This window comes from Myotis myotis, unplaced genomic scaffold, assembly GCF_014108235.1.
Source record: "Myotis myotis isolate mMyoMyo1 unplaced genomic scaffold, mMyoMyo1.p scaffold_m19_p_23, whole genome shotgun sequence".
In the NCBI taxonomy this organism is placed as follows: Eukaryota; Metazoa; Chordata; class Mammalia; order Chiroptera; family Vespertilionidae; genus Myotis; species Myotis myotis.
The window spans coordinates 3,065,897-3,086,701 of record NW_023416328.1 but is presented as its reverse complement, the minus strand read 5'-3'; positions in this window follow the sequence as shown (position 1 = coordinate 3,086,701).

The following is a 20,805-nucleotide window of genomic DNA, read 5'->3' as shown; positions in this document are numbered from 1 at the left end:
AGATCTGAACACTGCTTATTAAACTATGAATATCACTTACAAATGGGTTATCCAAACCTAACCATAATCACAATTAATTTTTGTAAATGTTTTCACCAAAGGGCTCTTCTCTTATCAAATAGAATAATGATAATTATTACCAAATATTTTGAAGGTACGTGACTGTAATTTTGGCCCGAAACAAAATATAGGCTAAAACCCAAAAGCATTTAGCAGTTGGTCCCATTCTGAAAAACACATGTTTAACTCACTGTGTGTGTGGGGGGGGGGGAATATGTTTGGTGTATAAATATATCACTAACTCGTTTTTAAGCAAAATTTAGCATTTATTTCAGGGCAAGAAAAATCTATGAATGAAATAATGGCTGAGCTAGCATGAGACCACACTGATATATTTTTATTTTAACAGCATGTTGGCTAGGGTGTGAGTTAATGGCACTTCCATTCATTGCTGGTGGGGCTATAACATGATAGAAACTCATTGCAATATAATTTGGCAACACATCCAATACATTAGGATGCTGGTTAAAATACTGTATGGGGAGTAATTATTCAGTGGCGTGTCTGCGGCATTATCAGAAGTTCATACACAGAAAAATTAGTAACAAATATTCATTCTGAAAAATTAGTTTTTTAAGTTAATATTTTACATATTTGTTCATCAGTAATTAGAAAGTTAGGTATTTTGCCCTACTCATTTGTTAGTATCAATGATGAAACAATATTTAATTCCCAAAGTATGTTGGCTCAACTATCTTTTATTTCCCTTCTTCCTTTGCACTTGGGACTATGAAGGTCAGAGAAGGTCAAGGCAGAGCTAGGCAACTGTTGTCACAGAGTCACATGCAAACCAGCTCACCATGCTACCCCTGCCCATTTCTTCCAGAGTGAACGCATCCCCAGTTCCTCTGAGCTGCAGTCCTCAAACACGCAGTCTTCAAAAACTACCTTTGGAATTCTGTGCTTTTCAATAGCAGTTTAAGTTTCAATCCTAAGCTTTATTTTCTTTCCATTAGATAGCAAGCAGGGCAGCTTGCTCATGCCATGTTAAAGGAGCATTCTGGTTATAAATACCAGTTGTAGTTTTATCTGCTGGAGGAATGTTTTAAAGAGGAACATGCTTATAAAATGAAAACAACTCAGAACATGGAAGTTTCCCGTTGTGACTTCAAGGGTCACAGGGCCTTTCTCAGGAGCATGTCTCTGCCCAGAACCCTTGGTCAACGGGCTGGGCCACTTTTTCTGGCATTTAGAGTTGCCTATCGGGATAGGAAAGGACTTGATACTCATTTTTCATTAATTTCTTCCCCTCACATATATTGGGATTTTTACGTTTTAAAAGTGATCAGATAGCTCCTTATCTTTTTAAAAATTTATCTTTATTGTTGAAAGTATGATAGATGTCCACTTTTTTCCCCATTGACACCCTCCCCCCTGTACCCACCCCCCTCCCTGGCCCCCTCAGCCCCAGGCTTTCACTGCACTGTTATCTGTGTCCATAGGTTATGCCTGTATGCGTGTAAGTTCTTTGGATAATCTCATCCCCACCCTACCCTCTGAGATTCATCGGTCTGTTCCATGCTTTCATCTCTCTGGATCTATTTTGTTGGTCAGTTTACCTTGTTCATTAGAGCCTACTTAGGAAACCACCTCATCTTTTCTCTCCTCAAATCAGCCACTTCTAATTTACTAAAAACATCTTCTTTATATATAAAAGTCTAATATGCAAAGTGTCCCCTTGGGAGATCAACCGGGAGTTTGATCGTTCTCTATGACATGCACTGACCACAAGGGGGCGACGCAGAACGAAGGGAGGTGTGGACTGGTAGCCGGCAGCCACTAAGGATCCTACCCGTGCATGAATTTCATGCACTGGGCCTCTAATAACATAATAACTCAAGACTGCATCGGGACAAGCATCTTTTGGTTGTCGTTGTTTTTTGTATTGTTGATGTTATATTTTGGGGTGCTCTTGCTTTTTCTTAATCTCAAGGTGAAAGCTACATCAAAGAGAAGCATCTTCATTCCATGGGGTCTCCTAACCCATCCAAAAATGAAATTTAAAAAAAATCTCAGAAGAAGATTTGACTTTGGGTGTTGGGCACACAATGCAGTGTACAGATGATGCGTCCTAGAATTGTACACTTGAAACCTATATAATTTTACTAACCAATGTCACCCCGGTAAATGTAATTAACCATTTTTAAAATCCCATAATTAGATCTCATATAAACTACCAAACAAATTGAGTCATGCCTACCCTTTTTATTGCAAGCACTAACAAGATGAAATATTACAAAGGAGTGAAATTGTCAATGTCAAAGGGAAGCAAACAAGTTGGATTCTGGTGTCTATGTTTATAAACATTTATGTAAAGTAGAATAGAGGGTCAAAAGGGTGGGACTTAGAGATAACCCGTGGCCATAGTCTTTGGGGTACGTTTAGAGTCCTCCTGCAATTCATCTTCTGTTTCAGGGCAGGTAGCGTGGACAAAAGGAGCAGCCGCCCTCCACGGCGTCAGCTCACCTTAGGACCTCGTGTTTTGACAGAGAGCAACGTCACCAGTGCTGAGAAATAATATCCTCGAAAATGAATAAGAAATAACCTCAGATTAATGCTATATAAATACATTTGCTACAGGTTTCATTAAATATTCATGGGACACACATGTACAGGTCAAATTACCTTTAAATATTAAATTTCTTTCCAGAGGTGGGGAATTTCTGATTTATTCCGTGTTTATAAGGAGCCAGGAGGGGACCCATATGTTATTATCTGCCAGCAGGTTCAGCTGCCACTTTCACTGGGACCCCAAGGTTAGAAGGGACTTAGCGCATAAAAACGTGAAATGGCTCAAGTGTCTCTGGCCTAGAAATCGCAAGGGGAACTCGAAGATGTACTAAAAACATAAGTATTTTGCACATACTTTATTTTTTAAGTTATCTTTATTGTTGAAAGTATTACAGATGTCACCTTTTTCCCATTGACCCCACTCCACCTGCACCCACCCCTTCCGGCCTTCACCAACCCATTGTCTGTTCATCAGTTTATTTTGTTCATTAGATTCCACATGCGAGTGAGGTCATGTGATACTTACCTTTCTCTGACTGACTTATTTCGCTCAGCATTCCATCCATGTTGTCTCAAAGGGTAAGAGAGCCTTATTTTTAACTGCTGCATAGTATTCCGTGGTGTAAATGTACCACAGTTTTTTTTATCTGCTTGCCTACTGATGGGTACTTGGGCTGTTTCCAGATCTTAGCTGCTGTGAATTGCTCTGTTGTGAACATAGGGGTGCATAGTCTTTCTGATTGGTGTTTTGGGTTTCCTAGGATAAATTCTCAGAAGTGGGATCACTGGGTCAAATGGCAGTTCCATTTTTAAGTATTTTGAGGAAACTCCATACTGTTTTCCATAATGGCTGCACCAGTCTGCATTCCCACCAGCACTTGTCATTTGCTGATTTGTTGACGGTAGCCATTCTGTAGGTGTGGGGTGCTACCTCATTTTCATTTTACAGTTTGCATCTCTTTGATGATTAATGACCTTGAGCCTTTTTTTTATATGTCTCTTGGCCAAATGCATGTCCACTTTGGAGAGGTGTCTATTTGCATGTACATTAAAGAAAGAAATGAATTGTTTCAGGCCTCCTGCATTTTATGCCTATAGCATGTTGTATTTAATACATGTAATACAAGCAGATGATTGAAGTAGGAAGTAGCATCCTTCCACGCAATGCAAGAAAGATCAAGAATTATCACAAGTTGCATGTGACCTCAGGAAATGGCAGACTTGGAGTGGAACCCTGGTGTGACAGAGCCCAGCAGTGTCCCTGGTCATGTCAGTTCTCCCACGGGGCACTGGGGACCATGCGTCTGGAAGCAGTCACAGCCAGGACAAGGGAAGCAGTGCAGACTTTCCCATCATGCACTGCGGTGGGGAAACGCTCTGGGTTCAAGTTTAAAAGAGTTGTGGTCTCCGTCCTGTTGTGCCTCTGAGTGTTGAGGTGCACTCACATAGGCCTCTGATTTTACAGAATGATATTACCGGTACATGCTGCCTGGCTCAGGTCAAAGGATCCGCTGAGGCATCTATGGGGCCAGGGTCTGGAAAACACCACGTTCAAAACAATGTAGGTCTGCAGAGGGTCTCCTCGCCCATCCCTGGGAACAGGCCAGAGCACCTGGCACCCCTCACCCCTCCCTGAGACGACTCCCACATTCATTCCCATAGTGCCCCCAAATGAGTCTTCGGACGCTTCTATAAATAGGCTTTACATGGAGTTACTGAGCCACACGGAGAGTGTGGGAAGCAAGTGCTCAACGGACAGGTTTCAGCATGTTCCCGAGCTGACCAGGCAATTTTTCGTGCAGACTGGGCGTTCTGGGAGCGGGTTACTGGTTATGCTGGGACAGCGCGTGCGAAACGGACGGCCCGAGCCGAGTGAGGGGAATGATCCCCGTCCATAGACCCCATGATAAAGCTGCACTACTGAATCCTCCGCACATAAATCAATGTTAGGAACTCTAGCCTGCTTTTAAATGTTTTATTTTACTTTTTAAAAAATATATTTTTATTGCTTTCAGAGAGGAAAGGAGAGGGGGAGAGAGAGAATCATTGATCGGCTGCCTCCTGCACGCCCCCTACTGGGGATCGAGCCTGACCTGGGCAGGCGCCCTGACCGGGAATGGAACCATGACCTGCTGGTTCATATCACCTGATTTGCTTTAAAAGCCACAGTTGGGTTGCTTGTACCTGAAAGTGTTCTTTTGATACGCATAAAAATGTTCAATATGCCACAGAGTTCCCAAGCCTGTTCTCTTTATTTGTTTAATATACTAATCACCTTTTTTTTAAAAAAATGGAAGTGCTTTAGAACTTTCTGAGCCTCATCCACAGCCCTGGACTTGACCTTGCCCAGCCCTGTCAGTGCATCTCAACTGCCTGGGTGTTCTCGGTTCAGTGTTTCCTCAAATTCAGCGTAGGTGAGGCCAACCTCCCCGCAGACATGCTCAGACTCCCAGCGACAGCAGGTGACTGCCTGCGGTCCCGCTGTCTTTGTGTTCACCTGCCGGAGCCATCACAGTGCGCCCTTTGCACCCCGCGAGCTAGAAAGAAATCAGGGGAGAGGAGTGATGTGAGTGAGACCGAGGCCAGCAGCCCGGCTGGTGGCTCGTGCAGAGGCCTCTGTTGCCTGTGGTGGCCCCCTGTCCCCGGGGCGGGGTGCCCAAGCTGCAATGTCAAGGGAACTCCAGGAGCAGGCTCAGGGCCAGGCACCTGAGCCTCCGCTGGCAGCATGAGGAGGCTCGGGGAAGTGGCTTCTGGGAAAAGGACGGTGACAAGGACTCATGCTGGTTCCCCATCTGTCACTTACCTGCAGCACCATCTGTAACACCCACTCGGAGCCCAGACCTGCCCTGGCCTCTGGGAGCGGAGAGCCCAGCCCTGCAGACGCTGAGTTGATGGGCACCTGCTCTGAGAGGGGGGCAGTTCTTGGCCCATAGCATCCCGCACCTGTGAGAGTCCTCAGCCGGCTCTGACACGGGTGCCCATGTAACTGCCCCCTTCTGGCCCGTTGAACGAGTCAGTTCAATCACATGCACCCACATTCACATGCTACGCTGTCACATCTTTCAGCTTGAGGCCCACAGTATTCTAAGGCCCCTTTGACATAGAGCAGTGGTTCTCAACCCTCTGGCCCTTTCAATACAGTTCCTCATGTTGTGACCCCACCATAACATTATTTTCGTGGCTTCTTCATAACTGTAATGTTGCTACTGTGATGAATCGTCATGTAAATATCTGATCTGCAGGATGGTCTTAGGCGACCCCTGTGAAAGGGTCGTTCAACCGCCAAAGGGGTTGCGACCCACAGGTTGAGAACCGCTGACATAGAGGCTGCCTCCGTGGAAAGAAATTCACTAAGGGTCATCCAAATCGTGACTGGTGGATAAGGAAAATGCAGTAGATATGGGGGGGAGCCCCAGGGCACCCACGAAGCCCTGACATGCTGCCCGGAGCTGTAGGTGGTCACTTCAGTGAGGACCCCTGTGGCGGAGGGGCAGACAGAGGCCTCTGGGTGCTTGGTGCCCCCGGCTACCCCCGCAGGCCACCCCTAGTGGCTCTTGTCTGACTGGTGTTCCTCTCTTGCTGACATCGGGTGGAAGTGGGGTCATTGTACCCGGTGATGGAGACTTGCTGGGCCCTGGCACCACAGCGGGGGTCTGTCTGTTCAGGCTACAGCCTTTCAGGGACTCCGTTACCAAAACCTAACCTGGGCCTAATTAATACAGGTTTTCCATACACAGTTTATGTTTTATCTTTAAAATGGGGCACCATTAGTCCATGTACACATCAGAACACTGAATTTCAAACGTTTACAGTTACTTCCTAAAATCACATAACTCTTAAATAGAATAGCCAACGTTTAAATACTTTTTGTTTTACAAAGCCTACGTTTGGAAAATTTTATTAAACAATTGAATATTTGTTCTTAATTTTTAAAAATGGATACTTCCAAGTACTATTTTTTTAATTGATTTCAGAGCGGAAGGGAGCGGGCTAGATAGAAACATCAATGATGAAAGAGAATCATTGATCAGCTGCTTCCTGCACACCCCACACTCAGGATTAAGGCCGAAACCAGGTATGTGCCCTTGGCCGGAATTGAACCCAGGACCCTAGGCCGACGCTCTATCCACTGAGCCAGACTGGCTAAGGCTTTCCAAGTACTGTTAAAAATCATTAGTTTCTATAAAATACAGAGAAGCCCTAGCCAGTTTTGCTCAGTGGATAGAGCATCAGCCTGCAGACCAAAGGGGTCCGGGTTCAATTCTAGTCAAGGGCAAATACCTTGGTTGCAGGCTTCTCCCTGGCCCAGACCCTGGTCTAGGCATGTGTAGGAGGCAACCAATCGATGTGTTTTTCTCACATTGATATGTCTCTCTGTCTGTCCCTCTCTCTTCCACTCTCTCTAAAAATCAATGAAAAAATGTCCTCGGGTGAGGATTTAAAAAAAAATACTGAGAGAAGTAGCCTGGTTTCAGTGTCCATCTTCAAGTTCCCAAACTCCATAGAATTCAGCAAGTATATAGCAAACAGAGTACTGCTTTTTAAATAAAAATGAATAATTTTATGATGTTGACAGGGGGCATATCTTAAAATAACTGGCATTATCTTTAAATGTGGCTTATTACAAAATCAGACTGACTTACAATGTCCATAGCCTTGTCTGGCAAATAAATGATTTCATAGAAAATTTAAGAAAACTCTATGACTAAATGTGTGCCTTCTCCATGACTAAATTATTTTCTTCTCACAGACCTTAACCTTCTTGAGTGTAGGATTTCTGTCATATTAGTTTTTTTATCTACAAAACTCCTCACACATTCCCGAGCATGGAATGGATGCTTAAAATATACTTATTTACTTAAATTATACAATATTCCAGTCATAGTTCTGGCCTCTGAAAGTAAAAAGGTTTTGCATAGCTTTACAGCTGATAAATCATTTTTATAAGTGATATTTTTAGGTACAATTGCTATGGTTATCTCCCATTCAAGCTATAAAAGTTAGAGCTGAGAAAACTTAAAGAGTTTCCCAAGATAACACGGCTTTTAAAAATGATGCCTTGATGAGCCCAACATAGATCTTTTGACTCCCGATCCTGTGATCTTGCTTATATGAGATTGTAGACTTTGCTGAATGAATGGATGGATCAATCAATCAATCAATGAAACCATCAGAAAGTGACTATCACAAGCATGTTGTAAAGCAACCAGCTAATGGATGATCAGGGCCAAGGTTACTTGTTATGTGTTCTTGATTATTATTATCATTATTATTATTATTATTATTATTTTTTTGCAAACAAGACTGCGGCAGATGAAACACAGAAACAAAAAAGGTACCACACTAAAACAGTGGTCACATGCTTGTCCCAATGATGTACCTACACCCAGAGAGAGGTTCAGGGAGGGGTATTGTTTGATGAAAAGGATTCCCCAAAAGCTGACTGTTGGCATCACAGCCCAAGTGGCTCCTCATGGGCCATGGCCACGGTCATAGGCTGGACCTAACTTCAGAAGCACCGAGGGCCATCTGGCTCCGAAGAGCAAGTCTATTTTTATAATACCAAGTTTGCAATAAGGGAAAACTACACACATGGCTTGGATTTGGACAAGCTTCATTTTTAACACAACTGACTTTCCTTCATCTTCGGGGGGAGGGGTGGCGAAGTGGGTGGGCTTTTTCTCGGCCTCTGGCCTTATCCTTATCTCTGGGAAGTTGTACAATGGAGACCCCGAAGTCACTGAACACACAGGGTAGGGTTCTCCATCGCAGACCTTTTGTGCAGATCCATTTCACTGGCTTTGCTTCTCCAAAGCAGGGAGTGGCTCTCGCCTCCGCACTAATAATATCCTTCAGCAAACGATAAAGTCAAGTCCAAAGTAAACGGAGACGCCTTATCAGCATGTCACAGTTCTCCCCTTACCGCACCGTACTCTCCAACTGTGCGTCCTCCTCCGAGATGGGGCCTGGATGCCCATTAAAAGGCACTTCCCGGGCGGATGTTTGTCTGCCAGAGGCGAGCGGACTGCCCTCGGGTTCCAGTCCCCGGGCGTACCCCCCCATCGGAGGAAGAGAGGTGTACTTTACAGCAGGCCTCCCTCCTCCAGGATCTCAGAACTGGAATCGGGGGGAATTCAGAGCTCCGTGCCAAGTTACCCTTTCTCTTCCTCCTTGTTAATATTAACTGATGGGCCTCTGGGAGGAAAAGTATATTTCTCCCTGCGAGCTGAGAGCACGCTGTGGTCGACCAGTTACTCGCCCACCCCGTTGTCAGAGAAGATGAGTCAAAAGGGATTTACACACCCCGTTAATCCTAACAGATGGCCCTTCCCCTGGATTCTGGGAGAAGTTGAAAATCTACCCACGTTGCCTCCAACTCCAAATTAGGCAAATTAGCACACAGGCCTTGATGGCTGCTGAGCAGAGTTCTAGCAAAAGAGACAGGGTATGAAGGATAAAAGATGTAAAAATTTAGCAAGACCCGTATCTCATCTCACCTCATTTAAAATGCTGTCCTCTCCCCCCCTACCTCTGACATACAAATGATGCTTATCTGGGAAGGCGTGAAAACAGTAGTAGTGTGTGTGTGTGTGTGTGTGTGTGTGTGTGTGTGTGTGTGAGAGAGAGAGAGAGAGAGAGAGAGAGAGAGAGAGAGAGAGAGAGAGAGACAGAGAGGCTTACCACCCTATGTCACGTCCAGTACAGGTTCCTATGTACATGCGCATGCATGTATAGTGTGTATAAGTGAAACTGTAAATACGTAAAATGTTTATGTTGTATATACTACACACACTCAAATAGCACAAGGGAACAGGAACAATGGAGGCTGCTTATGTTGGGAAACAGCAAGATGTCGCAGGTTTTCTTGGCTCTTTTTTTTTTGTGGTTGTAGACATATGCCCCCAGGAGTGGCTGGCTCAGGAAGGTGCGATGGGCTGGGAAGGCTTTCCTCATAAAATCCCCATATAAAAACCCTGTCAAGATTGATAGATACTGGAGTATGGACCACACTGTTGCCGCGTCCATTTCATTCCCTACACAGCATGCCTCTGAGGGCTCTGGCTTTCCCATCAGACCTGCAGACAAGAAAGACTGGAGGGAGCAACCTCCCATGGCCACCTCTCAAGTGGGGGGATGGGAGGGGGTGTGAGTACCCCGCCACCCCGCCATGGGCAACATGATCAGACTACTGGGCCAGGGCAGGCCAATCAAGTCTTGTTCTCACATGAGCTTCTTGACTTGAACAGAGAATGACTTTAACAGGATGGAGTGAACTAACAATAGCTCTCAAGAGGGAAGGACCAGAAGCAATTGCTATTTGAGACCCCAGGAGCTCAAAACGTGGTTTCTGTTCTTTCTGAGGCCACTTGATTCAGTCCTTTTATGACACGTCAGCATCCTTGTGATGAAGAGCCGTACTTGAATACGTTAGGTCCGTGGTCGGCAAACTGTGGCTCGCGAGCCATATGCGGCTCTTTGGCCCCTTGAGTGTGGCTCTTCCACAAAATACCGACTTCTGTGCATGGGCCATGAAGTTTCAATCGCACTGTACGTGGTATTTTGTGGAAGAGCCACACTCAAGGGGCCAAAGAGCCGCATGTGGCTCGCGAGCCGCGGATTCCCGACCACTGTGCTAGGTCACATCATTTTCCGCTGCTTGCAAACCGAAGAAACCGCTAATATGGTTTCTTTCATTTTGAACATTTTATTATTTTTAATTAGTATAAATCTTCTTAGTGATTTTTCCCTTGATAGATAATGATCAATTCCCAAGGAAAAAAATGTTCCGTTTATTTTCAGACCAATAGCATGAGAGGGCAGCCAACATCCAGCTGAAAATCTGATTGCAAGGTCCCTGAGGAAAGTGACTGACTGTGCCTTGCATATTTTTGGGATCTCACTCATGCAATTCCCCAGAGTGGTAGCTAGCTAGTTATTTTCATCATTCCAAAACCCACTGAATAAAAGGCTCTTTTTTTTTTTTTTTTTACATTCAGTAACCCAACTGGAAGGAAGATGCAAATACTAAAATCCTACTTAAAAATTAAAGAGGTATATCCATTTCTAAGTCTACTTGTACGGAGCTGGCTTTATCTGTTTCATCAATGTGCTTAAGAATGACCGGTTGCATTTTGCATGTACTGAACAGCTGAAAGGACGTTCTGAGCAGCCATATTTACCATGGCCAAGCTCTCCATAATGAGCCTTGTCATCGGAGACCACGTGTGCTCGGGAAGGCCTTCCAGCAGCTCCCGCTGTGGCTCAGGACTTCAAATGAAAAGCTTTGCCCGTCACTATGATCCTTCTGCCCTCCCGCCTCCCCCCTTCCTGCACCACCATCTGGGTAGCGATGCCTAAGGCACTGCCAAAAATTGCCTCATCGGACAATAGGTGTCACTATGTGACAGCAGCCAAAGATCAGGCTGTTCCCTCAGGTTGACAATATCACAAGAATGAAAGGGTCTATGCAGTGGTTCTCAACCTGTGGGTCGCGACCCCTTTGGCGCTCGAACGACCCTTTCACAGGGGTCGTCTAAGACCATCCTGCATATCAGATATTTACATGACGATTCATCACAGTAGCAACATGACAGTTATGAAGTAGCCACGAAAATAATTTTATGGTTGGGTCACAACATGAGGAACTGTATTTAAAGGGCCAGAAGGTTGAGAACCACTGGTCTATGGGCTTTAGACCTGGGATAGCTAGAGACCTGGTGTTAAGGTTGAGTGTGGTTTTTATTCTAGCCAAACTGATACGCATCCATCTTCCTCTCCCTGTGCAATGACCCTCTGTGATGGGGAAGAGTCAACGAGAACTTGTTGCTACCCTTCAGGAACTTGAGATGAAGAACTTGGAAAGCTTTTGCCTAAGAGGCACCCGGAAAACAGTTCAAGTCCAAAGGCCAGGTTCAGAGCTGTAATCTCACCAAGGACCACATATCACCGGCTACTGTCCATTATAACTATTAATTCTGTCATCTCATGTTTGCAAAGGTTTCAGCTCCAAACCTACTTTCTCCCCATCAGATGGAACATGAGATACGTTGAGACTGTTAAGAGCTCAGACGATAGGGTTTTATCAGGCCATCCAAGCCACTCAGAGAGCCCCAAGCGCTCTCCTTTGCATGTATTATAATAAACCAAATCATGCTGGTGTCACGGACCTTGAATACCTACCAACCTTGATAAGCACTTACGTCTAAACAAAAAGAGAATCAATTTGCATTTTCCTCTCTGCCGGCTCGCATAATGCCTCGTGTTACAGTTGCCATTAAGGGTCATTGCTGTCTCTACGTAGCGCATTAGGCCGTGCGTGTCCATTGTTCACGCGGAATTCCAGCAGCAGCTTCAGGTCGGAGGCGTTTGCACAATGATGTTGCGTTTGTCCTGCCCCCACGCTATTATCTCCAACCTGTGCATCCCAACACGTCCCTCTTCAAGACCTGAGAACGGTCCTCTGTGAGACCTGTCAGTCATCAGCTTCACTCACAATCAGAATGAACAATGCTCAAGGTCTCACTGAGCACACGTGAGTGTGCGTACACACAAACACAGACGCGTGCACGCACACACGCACACAGACAACAGCTTACCTGGGGGGGGCAGGTCAGCAAAGCCGCCAAGCTTCTTGGTTGCTTGGCTGGGCCTCAAGAATTGAAACCTCCACAAGCTCAAGAAATTCCTTGAATAGCCCGGCCGGTGTGGCTCAATAGTTGACAATCGACCTGTAAACCAAGAGGTCACGGTTCGATTCCCGGTCAGGGCACATGCCCGGATTGTGACTCGATCCCCAGGGTAGGGCTTGCAGGAGGCAGTTGATCCGTGATTCTCTCTCATCGCTGATTCCATCTTTCTCTCTCTCTCCCTTCCTCTCTGAAATCAATCTATATATATATATTTTAAAAAATAGCAATTTCTTGAACAAATCATAGAATTCTAGACCATCTCCCAAGCTGACAAAAGCTACCCACCATACCCTGCCTGGCCTTGCAGTCACATTGTCTCCTCTGATCTATGGCCTCTTAACATCCTGGGGCGGAGGAAACCAACCACAGGCATTGATTAAGCAAACACGTGCGTATGGGAAGAGATGGAAAGCGGCTCCGTCTGGAAATCACAGCCCCTCGCGTGAGAGTAATTGAGGAACGGCCGCTGGCAGGTCGGGGACCACAATTATTATAGATGTAACCTTTGGGGAAGTGAAGCCCGAAAGTCTTAACCTGGAAAGACAGATGCACTCAGTGAGAAAGAATGGCCACCGAAGGCCCCTTTCGCAAAGAAAACCCGTGTAAGTAGTGGCTGCAGAGCCCATTCCAACAGTGACAAATGGCTTGGTCAGAGATCAAAAATTAAAGCATAAAATATTGATATTTTAAAATTGAGTTTTCGTAATAAAAAAAAAAAACACCCCGAAGAACCATTTTCTCCCAGTATGTTTGGCAAGCCTATTTTATTGTATATTCAGCTGTTCTGTCTTCTGCATGAGTCCGGGGCCCCTTTCATGTCCTGATTCTATTTGAAATCAATAAAGAATGCACCCGGAATATTTTTACAGTTGCGAAAAGTCTGAATCTTAACGCCAAATCCTTAATCTGGTCATTACTGATTAATCCAGTTGTGTCATGGACAGAGGAGGCTCCAAGATCCTAATGGACAGGTAAAGTCTTTTTAAATTTTCTTCAGGTCCTTGTGTGAAGTAGTTAATGATGATAGAGGAGATGCAGATAAATAAAAATAACACAGGCACAGACAGAACTATTGATCCTGGGGATATATGGGCGTCCTGCAAAGAGTTTAAAATATAATAAATAACACTGCACTCAGAAATACAACTTGATGTATCGGCCAGTGAAGGAAAGGAAAACGAATATTCCTGGAACATGGAACTGGGGTCCCTACACCAGTATTTGGAGTGAGCCCCAGGGCATAAAAAGGCAGATGAGGCCACGGCCCTGTTCTGTAGAATTTTCCAGGCCAGAATGCAGTCTGGCAAGCAAGTCATGGCACAGAGAATGTGCTAAGTGCAGATTTCCATGTGCAAGATTGAAAATCACTGTAATATTACCATCTCCGCCTGCCCGGTGTGGGTCAGTGGTTAAGCATCAACCATGAACCAGGAGGTCACAGTTCGATTCCCAGTCGGGCACATGCCCAGGTTGCAGGCTCGATCCGCAGCAGGGGCCATGCAGGAGGCAGCTGATCCATGATTCTCTCTCATGATTGATGTTTCTCTCTCTCTCTTCCTCTTGGAAATCAATAAAAATATATTTTTAAAGATATATGTTACCATCTCCTTCATCCTCGTGATTTTCCTATGAACCTGGTGTTTGTTACCATAGTGCACACCTGGACATCTGGGAACTCTGGGAGATTGCCCGGGAGTCAGGGAGGAGCCAGGCACGCATCTCCCTTGCCCTACTCCCTGCACACGGAGTAGTGATTTTCCACCCGAGAGTAGAGCCCCTGGGTATATCTAAGGCCCTCCCAGAGGAAGACAAGGTCTAGGCAAAGCTGCTTAATTCCCCTCTCAGCCGCACGCCAGGTTGGCAGTTCCCACCAAAAGGCTACAAGAATATGATGGGATGCCACAGATAGCAATTCTGTGCAGAATTGAAAGAATCTGAAGACCAAGCTGCTGCCGTTCACAATTCCTCCACATCCATAACGCATCCTTTTATTACAAGGCCGAATTAAAGTTTACTGACAAAGAAGGGGAAGCATTTACTCCAGTGAAATGAAAGCCATTTATTTTTATTTTATTTTTATTTTTATTTTTTGGGGGGGCCAGGAATAAAAATACTCTTTGGATGACTGGGAGCTCCACCGAAAGGATTTTAAAATAAAACTTAAAGCCGATGAAAAATTGTTTAGTGGTGAATATTTGTATTATCCAAAGGCTTTTCCTTCTACGAAAGGGCTCCCCACAGAATTCTTCTAAATGGTGAAGTCCCCCGGTGCGTCTAAACGGTGTTTACAGATCATTAACTACTCACAAAAAGTCTGGTGCAGAAAAACTGCCAAACTGTGAGAATCTCCTCTGATGAACCAAAATCTAAGGGAAGGATCCCTGAGAGGTGGAATCCGCTTCGCCAGAAATGAATTTTCACTGGATTTTGGAATATGTCTATGTGTGCAAGATTTCCTCTTTGAATGCAAACTGAACCCAAATTTTAAAAACATTATTTTTTAAAATATATTTTTATTGATTTTAGAGAGGAAAAGAGAGGGAGAGATAGAAACATCAATGATGAGAGAGAATCATCGATCGGCTGCTTCCTGCACGTCCGCTACTGGGGATCGAGCCTGCAACCTGGCATGTGCCCTTGACCAGAGTCAAACCCCGGACCCTTCAGTCCGCAGGCCAGCGCTCTCTTCACTGAGCCAAGCCAGCTAGGGCAAGAACATTATTTTTAATGCTGAAATACTTGGGCTTTATATGAAAATATCAAAATTTGTCAAACTATTAGCTAGAGGTGGTATTTAGGCGATTTTCAAGTGTATGTGTGTGTGTGTTTTAATTCATTACATTACACTATTATTACTATCTAAGTGCACAAAATTGTCCACATTTCTACTTGAGTCCTTGATATTGACTTGGAAAAGGCAAAATGCACACTTTTTAAATGTTGCTGATATAAATTGATCAGATGCTTTTCAGAAAGCGAAATCTGATATATGTTCCCATCACCATTGTGCCCTATTTACTGCATCTTCACCAGAAGTGAATATGAACATTTTGAAAATGGTTTCTAATGTTTTAGCTGAAAATAGTACTTTTTTATTTATTTTAAAATCATTGTGAGTATAAGTAAAATTTAACACTTTTGTTATTTTAATTAGTGATTTGTATTTCCTCCTATAACCTAAACCCTTGGTAGCATTTTCCTGTTTTGTCTCAGTGCTTTTAATTATTGATTTGCATAAGCTTTTCACATATTGAGGATAAAACTTTTCATGTCAATGTTTTTTTCTAGTTAAGGGTGTGAACTTTTAGTTTTGTTTGTGGAATATTAAACATGAGCTTCTGATTTTTTTCCACCGATTTTGACTTAGAAAATCCTTTCTCCAGAAATTACATGAAAAGGTCATTTATGTTTTCTTCTATGGCTTTCACCATGTATGTGTTTTTTTAATGCCTTTACCAGCTGGATGAATAGGACTGCCCTCCTAATCTCTCTAAAACTGTTTTTTTTTTCCTTCATTGTGGAAATTATAAGAAATATTTCACAGAGTTCTAGGCGTTCTATGATACATTTTTAAGCTCTCTGTCCTCATAAGTTGATACAAATGAAAGTTTAATATTATTATAGCTGACAATCTGATATGCTAAGTTTCGACATGCCTTGACTAAACACAGCAAACACAAATGCATCTTTTTTCAGAAGGGAGAGAGAGAGAGGGAGAGGGAGAGGGAGAGAAACATCAATGATGAGAGAAAATCTTTGTTCAGCTGCCTCCTACACGCAACCCCACTGGGGATCAAGGTTGAAACCCAGGCATGTGCTCTGACCAGGAGTCGAACCGTGACTCCCTGGTTCATAGGTTGATGCTCAACCACTGAGCCACACCAGCTGGGCCACAAATGCCTCTTTGATAGCTTTAAACAAGGCAGAAGTCAGTAACTACATTTTATATGAGCCCTTTTGACCCCAATGTTATGACTTTTTTACCTTTAGTTTCACTTTTGTGCTTGTTTTTTTCTCCAAAACCTTCTCCAAATAATGTTCAGTAAAAGGCTAATGTGTCCCAAAGAACACTGGAACCTTCTAAACTCCTCTCCCTGTGATCTTGGAAAAAGGTTTACCCCGCCTCCCTCAACGCCACCTCCATTCCCACCCCCGCCTCACCGCCCAGTTTAATATGGCTATGGCCATCTTCTCATATCCCCAGCCCCTGCATGAATCATTCTCAGCACCGAGTTCTGATCATTATATACAAGGTCACTTTTTAATTAGAACAATATAGTAAAACATATGCTCGGAAGATAAATGAGGTACAAAGCTAGCCGTGCTAGAGTGAACCCTTTTATTGGAAAGCCCTTAAAAATAATAAGCGTCATGTAGAGTCCAGGGGCCTTTGCAACATATTTCAGTCCCGCAAAGTGCCTGCCATGGTGGATGAATGCCCCGTGATCGGGAGCCATCATTTGGCAGCCTAGGTGATTTTAATGGACACATCACTTTAAACGAAGCCTCCGCCATCTGTTCTGCCCTCTAATTACAGATGCAAAAAGCACATAATTCACAATTGCATCATAAAAAAGTAAGATATAAGTGATTTAAATGCATGTGGGTCTTCCTTATTCAATGCAGCACGCAGCTGTTGTGTTGTTTGCATGTTTCAAACACAAATGAGGGTAGAATCGCTCTTCTCCGGTGGAGTGGAGTCTGCAGTACAGGACATGGTGGGGTGTGGTTCAGTGTAAAAGCATGTGCGGACCTAGCACCTGACATTACATGAGAGGCGAGGCCATTCTGTAAGGCACTCTGTGATCTGGTACCATGTGTGATGGGGTGTGTGTTTATGTTACAATCTGATTACCAGCCTTGGCCGGCATGCTCAGTGGTTAGAGCGTTGGCCTGCACATTGAAGGGTCATGGGTTTGATTCCTGGTCAAGGGCACATACCTGGGTTGCAGGTTTGACCCTCAGCCTCAGTTGGAACACGTGTGGGAGGGAACCCATCAATGTGTTTTTCTCCCATTGATGTTTCTCTCTCTCTCTCTCTCTCTCTCTCTCTCTCTCTCTCTCTCTCTCTCTCTCCCTCCCTCCCTCCCTCCCTCCCTCCCTCCTCCCTCCCTTCCACTCTTCCTAAAAATCAATGGAAAAAAATATCTTCCCTCTCTGGGTAAGGATTTTAAAAATCTGATTTCCATTTGGTTCTTTATTATGCTTCCACATTTCAGTGAAGGTGCAAGTATGCGTATTCGTGTCATAACCAGTATAGATAATTGTGTTACAATAAAGAATCCTTCTTCAGAGGGTGGGTATCCTGGTTGCCCCCAAATCAGACGCAGTTCTTGGCATAAGCCCATGTATATCTTATATGTATCCTTTCTGATTTCCCAAGACTAACTCTGGTATTAGAAGCAGAAGGATGAAGCTCCTTTTCTCTCCCCTAAAGTATCAAAAATGCTTCAAGACTCCCTCATGGGTTTCCATGTTAATGATGACTCATTGGGGGAGGATGTCTTAATAGCGAACTTCAAGGTGAAGTGAATTCCTCCCTGAGAAGCAGTGAAACTTCCCTGCTCTTTGTACTGACAGAATCACAATGGGCCCCAAATACAATTTTGCTTCTTAAAGGAAAAGTTCGTTAAATTCATGCTAGGTATAATCAGTTTGTTTTCAAACAATGAAGTTTGCTAGTCAAATGAAATTTTGATCGAGGAAAATATTTACTTCTTAGGGCTAACTGCTGGGGGATGGGGCTAAAAGTGAATTAATTAGTAAAGAGTGCAAAATAATAGCTTAAAAAGCAAGCAGACTATTTGAAATTGCATGTTGTAACCCTATCAGTGATAAGAAAATATGACCTCTACACACCAGCTACAAAGAATTCAAGCATAATGCTAACCAAGGTTGCCCTTGAGTGGCGACATCCTAAGAAAGTAATCCTCTTCAGTGGTCTTTCCCAATTCTAAAATTTCTGTAATGAGTGCTTATAATTTTTAAAATAATCATAAAATATGTATTTTAAAACCCCAAACAGAAACACATTTGCGTGTTAAGGTACTATCTGAGCCATTTCCAAGCCTACTATTGAATTTGGGTTTTTATGAGACTCTTCTAAACATTTCAGTTGGTATAGACCTTGATTCTGAGTTCCCTGGACTGTCATATAAGACTGAACACACATTGATTGAAGTCTATAATAATAAAAGCATAATATGCTAATTAGACCAGAAGTCCTTCCGGATGAATCTGGGGCTGCGAGGGAAACCCAGGACCCGGGTGCCAGAGGGAAGCCGGTGCTGGGAAGGAAGGCCTACTCTCGCATGAATTTCGTGCACCGGGCCTCTAGTAAGAAATAACCAATCAGTTCATTATGTCAATTAATTCATAAGAAACCTGGATAATTACCTTCATTAATAAGAAAGCATTGCCGTTTTTAAGGAAACAATAGCTCACAATCAGAAATTCCCATCAAAGCCACCTCCATATTCTTTTATGTTTCAGTGATTCTCTTATCTAAGAAAGTACTAAAGAAACCTTTCCCTATTCAGCTCCCACCTCAGGAGCAATATGAGAAAAGGAAGAACAATGAGTAAAACCGAAATGTATTTAATAATTTTAAACTTTTATTCTGATATTACATTTCTTCTTGCTCTGATTTTTAATTAAAAATGTGTAATAAATGACGGAATAGGAAAACTCATGTTGCCTCTCACACTGATTTTAATTTTCCGTCTCTGTAAACTTCTGTCTGCTTAGGAATTTTCCAACTGTAGCTTAAAAATGGACCCCAAATACAATTTTGCTTCTTAAAGGAGAAGTTTGTTAAATTCATTCTAAGTATAATCCATTTGTTTTCAAACAATGAAGTTTGTTAGTCAAATGAAATTTTAATATAGGAAAATATTTACTTCTTAGAATGTAGAGAACTCTGGAAAGTCAAAACAGAAAATCTGTTAAACACGATTTTTTAGCTTTTCTTTTTTTTTTTACTCAGTTAACCTGTTATGTGGACATATCTTTTAAATTTAGGTTGTACATTGGGTATATCTGTACTCTAGAACAAATCCAGTGTTCGTAATCCAGATGCTCATACATACATGTTAGAAAATTCTTTTATTTTTAAATTCTTTTCATGATAGGCGATACATTTTACAAAAAAAAAAGAACGGAATTTCAGGAAAATCAAATGGAATATAACCATGACCTTCATCTACACTCAGGCCCTTTACATTATTTTTATTTCAGAAGAACTTAAAAAAAGTTAAATCAATATTTCTGAACATGCAGCATTCTAGGCAAGATGCTTCAATAGTTGTTATTCAAACAGTCAGTTCTCTTTATTTAAATGTATGTCATTTGCCCTTGGAAAGAGAAATGAATCACAAGCAAAATATGTTTCACCTGAACTTTGTTTTTCAAATAAATTACAACCAACATCTCTTTTTTTGGCACAGATTTTAATTGTGTTTAATTTAAATTCCGTTTTAGTTCCGACATTTCAGAGCTATTACTTGTTAGCAAACTTTAAATTGGACTTAAAAACAAATATATTTATTGAATGGCATATAAAGAGAACCCACTTTGGGAGCAAGGATGCTGAGTAGATAAAGGCCGAAGAGGAGGTAAAGGAAGGTAGGTATATGGGGGTGTAGTCACAAATACTTTCCCCAAGCAGGGGACACTACAGCCCCCTTTCCCAGAAGAGGGGCACATATGATACATGAGAAATGAAGATGTACAGTTGTATGTTTATGAAGTCCAACAGAGTCTTTGCTCTGAGAAGATTAACTGAGCCTAGCATTATAAATCCCCTAAGACCCCACAACTCAGTGTAGTATTGTTGTTAGTACTGGAACCATGGTTTTCATTTTGGTAATTGGTATCCATTGACATTTAGAGATGCATAGACATAAGTGATGATGATGATGATGATGATGATGATGATGATGATGATGAAGGTGGTGATGATGATGAAGGTGAGGATGATGAGGATGATAATGGTGATGACAGCGATGATGATAAAGGTGGTAATGATGAAGGTGGTGGTGATGATGATGACGAAGGTGAGGATGATGATAATGGTGATAACAGTGATGATAAAGGTGGTAATGATGATGATGAAGGTGGTGATGATGATGATGATGATGATGGTAAGGATGATGATGGTGAGGATGGTGATATTGAATACATATAAAACTACCATTCGCCGGCTCTGTTCTAGTTGCTTTGTTTTTTTCTATTTCATTGAATCCTCTCAGCAACCCTGTGAGGAAGTCACTGACACACTACCAGGAAGAGACACTCCAGGGAACAGACGACACTGGGTCTGTGAAACTCTTCAGCAACTCATATCGGCTCACCTGTACCAGCCCTGATCCCTTCTGTTATGAATCTAGTCTTGCTTGGCAAATACTTGTGACTAGGATAAATGGAGAAAAACGGGTTTAAAATTATTTCATAGTAAATTAAAATCTGAAAATGATTATTGTAATTATATTAGCATATAATAGTGTATTTACTAAGCAGCTATTTCCCCAAAATCAAAATAGAGAAT